Source organism: Macrobrachium rosenbergii, chromosome 25, assembly GCF_040412425.1.
Source record: "Macrobrachium rosenbergii isolate ZJJX-2024 chromosome 25, ASM4041242v1, whole genome shotgun sequence".
NCBI classification, from domain to species: domain Eukaryota; kingdom Metazoa; phylum Arthropoda; class Malacostraca; order Decapoda; family Palaemonidae; genus Macrobrachium; species Macrobrachium rosenbergii.
This window is the reverse complement of record NC_089765.1, coordinates 33,058,180-33,064,409: the sequence shown is the minus strand read 5'-3', so window position 1 is coordinate 33,064,409 and position 6,230 is coordinate 33,058,180. Positions and strand designations below refer to the sequence as shown.

The window sequence follows — 6,230 nt, the reverse complement described above, 5'->3', positions numbered from 1 at the left end:
ATAGAACAAATCTGTAAAAAAAAAAAAAATCAAAATTTTAAATTTCTTACTGAAACGTTCAAATGAACGTGAATATCATTTGTAAGAATCAAAATGTTCAAATCCTAGATGACAACTAATGATACATGCAAGGCCACGACGTAGGAATGTCTACTACATGTGTGTGCGTTTTTTTAAGATAATCAATATCTATGATGTTACCACAAAACTTGTCTGTTAAAACTTAATGAAAATAAAAATATTACTATACAGAAGTCAGCAATTGATTAAGAAACTACACACATGAAATGCCATCCCGTCACAAAAGTAAAAGAAAATCATGTATGTAAAACCTAGTCCTCAAAAGGTTTTAATAGCACAAAATGTACGATAATGGCATAATTAAAGACAATTCACACAGAAGTAGATAAGACAGCCTACGTGAATAATTAATACATAATGACAGACACGATTATCAGCCGTAACAGATGCACGATATTTCTATTATTATACGTTGGCTAAGGCTGTTAAAGCATAAAATTACAAAAGCATGTGGAAGCTACGATAAAATTAAGGTACCAATAACGAAACATCTGCAAATGAATGAAAAATATTACATAAGATAAAGAAAGACCCGTGGAATTAATTTAATGTCGCAGTATTCAGCAAAGAAATAAACGGTAGATGATGTGCAAAACAATAACTTTCTCCGTGGAAAAATATTACAGAGTATGAGAGATTCATTAAATATGGAACATAATCTTCTTCTTGTGTGACTGAAAAAAGGCATGTCATGCAATGTCAAACAAATATGTCATATTCGTTTTACACGAATTACACACATTCTTATACGCGTGTATGTGTACGTAAAGTAGTAACATAGGCGGAATAAAACCAAAACACATTTAACAGGAACCCTGAAGCATAGCAGCCAGCAGTGATATGTAAAAAAATAAAACGAACAGTACGCTGTCCGCTAAGAAGTAGAACACAGACAGTCCCATACAAAATGTTCGAGTACACATCCGCAAATAAGCCTTTGTTAAATGTTAAAAGTAGTTATAAAAATGCATAAAAATGCTGATATTCAATTCCAGGAAGTTATATGCAAAAGATAAGTGATGCTATGATACACAACGAAAATTGGAAATGCAGCTAAACTTGTGTAACAGCAATCATCATTTGAATATATTTTTTATTGTAGTATGAAGTAATGGTTACGATGAAGCTGTGTACAGGTACACCAAACAATTTACCATGCACTGACCATGATAAACTTATATTACAAAATAACTGAGGAGTCACTGGTTGTAATTATCAAAAGCATAAAAATCAAAATATATGTTGCAGTCTATGCGTAGGAAAATCTAAAAAATAAATTTAAAGTGATTACGACGGTTTAGAAAAAATTCTTTAAGAAAAATATGTAAGATAAATTCACATTAACTAAACGAAAGTAAATCTCAACGCAAAGTGTAAGAAATTGTGCGCATGAGTAACAAATCTGCCGATGTCGTAGAAAATACAATATTTTCTTCCAGTAGTGATACTAATCTGTAACCTCACCAGGTGAAACTCACTGACAATATCTGACGTGGTTTCAAGAATATAATGTCAAGATATACAAAGCTTAACGCGCAGGCTTAGTCAGCACAAAGGAACAGTTAACAAAGATAAATATTTATAAGTATATTAACATAAGAAAACCTATTCAAAATTAATAGAATAATTTTTTTTTTTAAATTGTAATATTCTCCTTGTAATCGGAAAGTGCGCTGACGGGTTACATACCTGACAACTGGGATACCAACAGAATTGAATCACGACCTCGGCAAAATCACAAAGGTAAGGAGAAGCATGTGCCGCCTATGGTATCAAGGAAATTCAAATATGGAAGAGAAGTCAGAAACACCGCAAGCAAAAATCAAAAAGGAAGTGAAAAACGACACAAGGTTTTCATCAAAGCAATCCCGACAAAGAAAACTATCTAGAGGAGAGTCAGACGGAGAAAAGAAAAAAGAGAAAGAAGAGAAATAACAATGGCATAAAAAAAGCTATTCAGAAAGAAAACAAAATATGAAAAACTCCGTAAAAAGAACCTATCCTGTCGTTGCAAGAGGGAACGAATGTCACGTAGAAAGCCCCGAGAGAGGATGCTGACTCACAAAACAAAGACCAAGCCCCCAAATGTTTAGAAACCCATTCCGATGGTTTTACTATTAAAATAAAGCTCGCTCCACAGAATGTTGGCAAAGGAATCCAGTAACCGGGCAACCCCATTGTTTCGGGAGAAATATTTAATATTCAGACGCTCTGCTTGAATGCGGAGTTCTTGTTTACATTAAAATCAGCAACGTAATAGTATGACTCCTTTCAACATTTTCTTAAACACATGGACAAGAATTTCCACATCACCAGAGAGGGGGAGAAAAGAGGGGTCCTCATTTTATTTAAGGAATTCCCACCGACTCTGTAAATTATGGCAGAAAATTCATTTGCAGCTAACTTCACTGCAGAGATATGAAGAATCTCTCCCCAAGAAATATACACACAAGTAATGTGCAGCTTGAACAAGAAGAGATTTTTCCAGGAGATTTATACTCAGTTATTTTCTTTTCCATTAACCTGAATAACATTTGAGAACTCTGCCCAGCATAATTAAAGATGGTAATTTGCTAGCAAGTTTTTTGTAGTGAAAGTTGTACGTCCCGCAAAACTAGGTCTCATTAGCGGCATCCATTGAGAGAAAAGTTGTCTCCTCAAATAATGAAAGCTAAAATACGATTTACACTGCTCGTTTATCTATTTACTTATATATGTATTTAATTTATTTATTCATTCATTTATTTATTTTTGCATGAGGAGCTTATGCCATAATGTTTGCGGCTTGGCCGATTAAAGAGGAAGACACTGAAAAATCTCGTAAACAAAGAGAGAGAGAGAGAGAGAGAGAGAGAGAGAGAGAGAGAGAGAGAGAGAGAGAGAGAGAGAGAGAGAGAGAGAATGAATTTGTACATTATACAAATGAACGATCCATTCCTTTACTTATTCATTATTGAAGTAATAAATGAATAATAGACAGTTTTCCGCATAGGTACTTCTCCATAGGCAGAGGCACAAACAGTTGAAGGTTTGTCAACTTAAACATGAATTATGGCCATTTAAAAAATAATTTTTAATGTCATTTTTATTGTTAATAGTATCTATTGTAAATTTGTTGTCAGAATTAATGAAATAGTATTTACTGTAAATTTGTTATTAGAGTTAATTCAAGCATTCCACCAATACGCAGGTATATTTCAACATAACAAGATATAATGCTTCCTCGCACCTGTGCCTTATAAAAAGTCGGGAATTCTCGTTTCTTTATTTACAGTATTTCGTAAGGTGCATAAAATGAAACCCTTCCGCTTCAACATCAAAATAATTATCATAAACTCTCTGGATTCACAGACCAGTGCCTGAAGAAATCATTAAAACGGGATTTCAAGGATGGGGAGAGATAGGAAAGAATTATTTAGACTCTCCGATGTTAACTCATATATATATATATATATATATATATATATATATATATATATATATATATATATATATAAATATAATATATAATATATATAATATATATATATATATATATATATATATATATATATTTATATATATATATATATATATATATATATATATATATATATATATATATATATATATATATATAATATATATACACACAGTATATAAAGTACTCTTAAAATATCATCCACAATTTAGTTATTACTGGACACTGATAGATTATATTCCTTATCTTAGCCCATGCAATACAATAACTTTCCATCAGATACCTAATATTTACTTTTCCTCTTCACGCACAAGACCTAAGAAGAATATTTCTCGTTTGGGGGACTTGAAGGGAAGATCAAAAAGAAAACCTTGCGACAACTTACCATCCAAAAGTATCTTATTTTCCTTTAAACTCAAATCAAGAGGACTCAACATTCCACAAAAAATTCACCATCAGAATGGAAGTGCCACAAACATGAGTCCATCGAGTGCGAGACAATGCCTTTAGCGACGCAAGTGACTGCGTATGTCACCGAAGGCGCACAGATAACGTCCTTCAAGTTGAAAAGGACACATGAATGAGTGACGAGGAAGACGCACATTCGCCGAATTCCGCTGCACAACAATCAACAGGTACTTGAAATATCAACGGAAGTTTGGAAAAGGAAGTTTATGCACCGATGGACAGGTTGGCTGGTACATGAGGTATTACGCACAACAATCTAACTGTAATTTAACAAGGTTTTTCAGTTTTTTTAATTAATTTTGCCAGAACGAAATGTTAAGAAAAAGTTCAAACTTGTTTTATGAGAGTTGAAGGAATATCAACATTTGGAAATGAATTAAAAAATCATTTGACCTTGTGAGGCAAAGGTCAATTTTCAGGAGACCAGTGAACCCATAGAGATCAACAGGTCATGGAAGCGTGCTGCTCTCCTGACGACGCCAAGAAACGCTGGAAGTTCCAGCTGAGGGCGTCAAGGGGTTGGAGCAAAGGGGAGCTAACGGCACGCCCCTTCCGCAGAAGCAAGAGAGCAAAACACAGAGACACTACCACACCATCGTATCGACTTTGGGGCCAAAGTTAACTCATCCGCGGCTGAGTTCGGACTGATGTCCATGCGAGACTGGGACCCCCAAAAAGTCTACCTCACTCTCTTTCGTTTTCTCTCTCTCTCTCTCTCCCTCTCTCACTCTCTCTTCCTCTTTCTCTCTTTCTCTCAGGGTCGCTAGCTCACTCCGAACTCTGAAGGGGGAAAACACTTCCCCTCGCGCGAGGTAATGCGTAACATCTACAGTAGGTATCCGAAGTCTCTCTCTCTCTCTCTCTCTCTCTCTCTCTCTCTCTCTCTCTCTCTCTCCTAAACAGGTGAGAACGGGAAAGTGATGCGGATGGAACGACTGATGGAGACGCTGTCGTTACCTTAATAGAAATGATGACGAAGGCGAAGCGGGCAGGTGAGACAGTGAACCAACAAAAAGCTTTTGGAAGTGGAAGCGTCAGGGGCGCCCTTGCCTTGTCGTGATTTTTAACTAGGCGGGAAAGTGGAAATACTGACACTCGCGAGGCATCATCTAGAAGAGAGACGGAGAGGGAAAGAGAGAGAGAGAGAACCTGGTACGCGTATAGAAAGGAAACCCTCAGATGCATAACGAAGGAGAAGAAAGAGTAAAACAATATCACTATGACGGACAGGAAGAAAAACTTAAACTGAAGACGAAAAACAAATTGAAGTTTTGAGTCACCCTCAAGCAAGAATAGAAAAGATTTATAGTAACTGGTTCTTTGAAGAACATCAATGATATTAATATTATTATTATTCGGAAGATGAACCCTATTCATAAGGAACAAGCCCACAGGGGCCACTGACTTGAAATTCAAGCTTCCAAAGAGTATTAGAAAGAAGTAACAGAAGAGATCAATTTTTAAAAAAGAAAAAATAGATAGAAATGTGAGCAAATTTCTAAAATGTAATCGAAAACCTGGAAAGGCGAACAGATGGAAATATTAGCAATACTGTAGGTGGTTAACAAGATAAGAAGGCATTAATTATAATAAGAAGCTGCCCCTAATTGATGCCATTCGAATGAGAAGTCTATCAGCCACTCAGAAATAAAATTCTCTTTCATTATTGTTCTTTCCTTCTTTGTCTTTATAAGAGGAGTAATTATAAACAAAACAGCACCAGAAACAGCCGTCATAAAATACATTAGCTATTAATTGTATTATCACTGCATATCGAACAAACACATTCTATTAGTATTCATCACAACAGAGAAATGTACGAAAAAGGATATTCAATTTCTTCCAAGTGCGAGAAGTATAATTCCCCGTAAACATTCGTCTCGACTTTTTTTTTGTAGGATGCAAGATATATAAAATTGAACGAGAAAACACAAGGTGTTAAATTACCTCCAAAAGGAGATTTTATCATAATTAAAGATAAATTTTCAAATATCAAATTTAGAGCAAAACATGAAGCTAGTTCCTTACGTGCCGATGTATAAGGTATGAATATGGATATAATTAATATTTAAAAAAAATGGAGAACTCAAATTCATTTACGTAGTATTTTCATAAAAACCGGTTCAGCTAAGAAACTAACAATACCATAACGAAGAGGAAACCAAATTCTGCAGCTAAATCTCTTTGAAATCGTATCCTACAGCAAATCTCTTTTGTTTCT

General features: G+C 34.9%; 1 protein-coding gene across 1 annotated transcript in view; it reads right to left on the bottom strand.

The window, feature by feature from the left end:
• LOC136852542 (rho guanine nucleotide exchange factor 11-like) overlaps positions 1 to 4,655 on the bottom strand; it is an 846,605-nt gene extending 841,950 nt beyond the window's left edge. The window contains exon 1 of the mRNA XM_067127279.1: positions 4,603 to 4,655. The gene's annotated coding sequence lies outside the window, so the exon portion shown is untranslated. The remainder of the gene's footprint in view (positions 1 to 4,602) is intronic.
• Between the last annotated feature and the right edge of the window lie 1,575 nt (positions 4,656 to 6,230).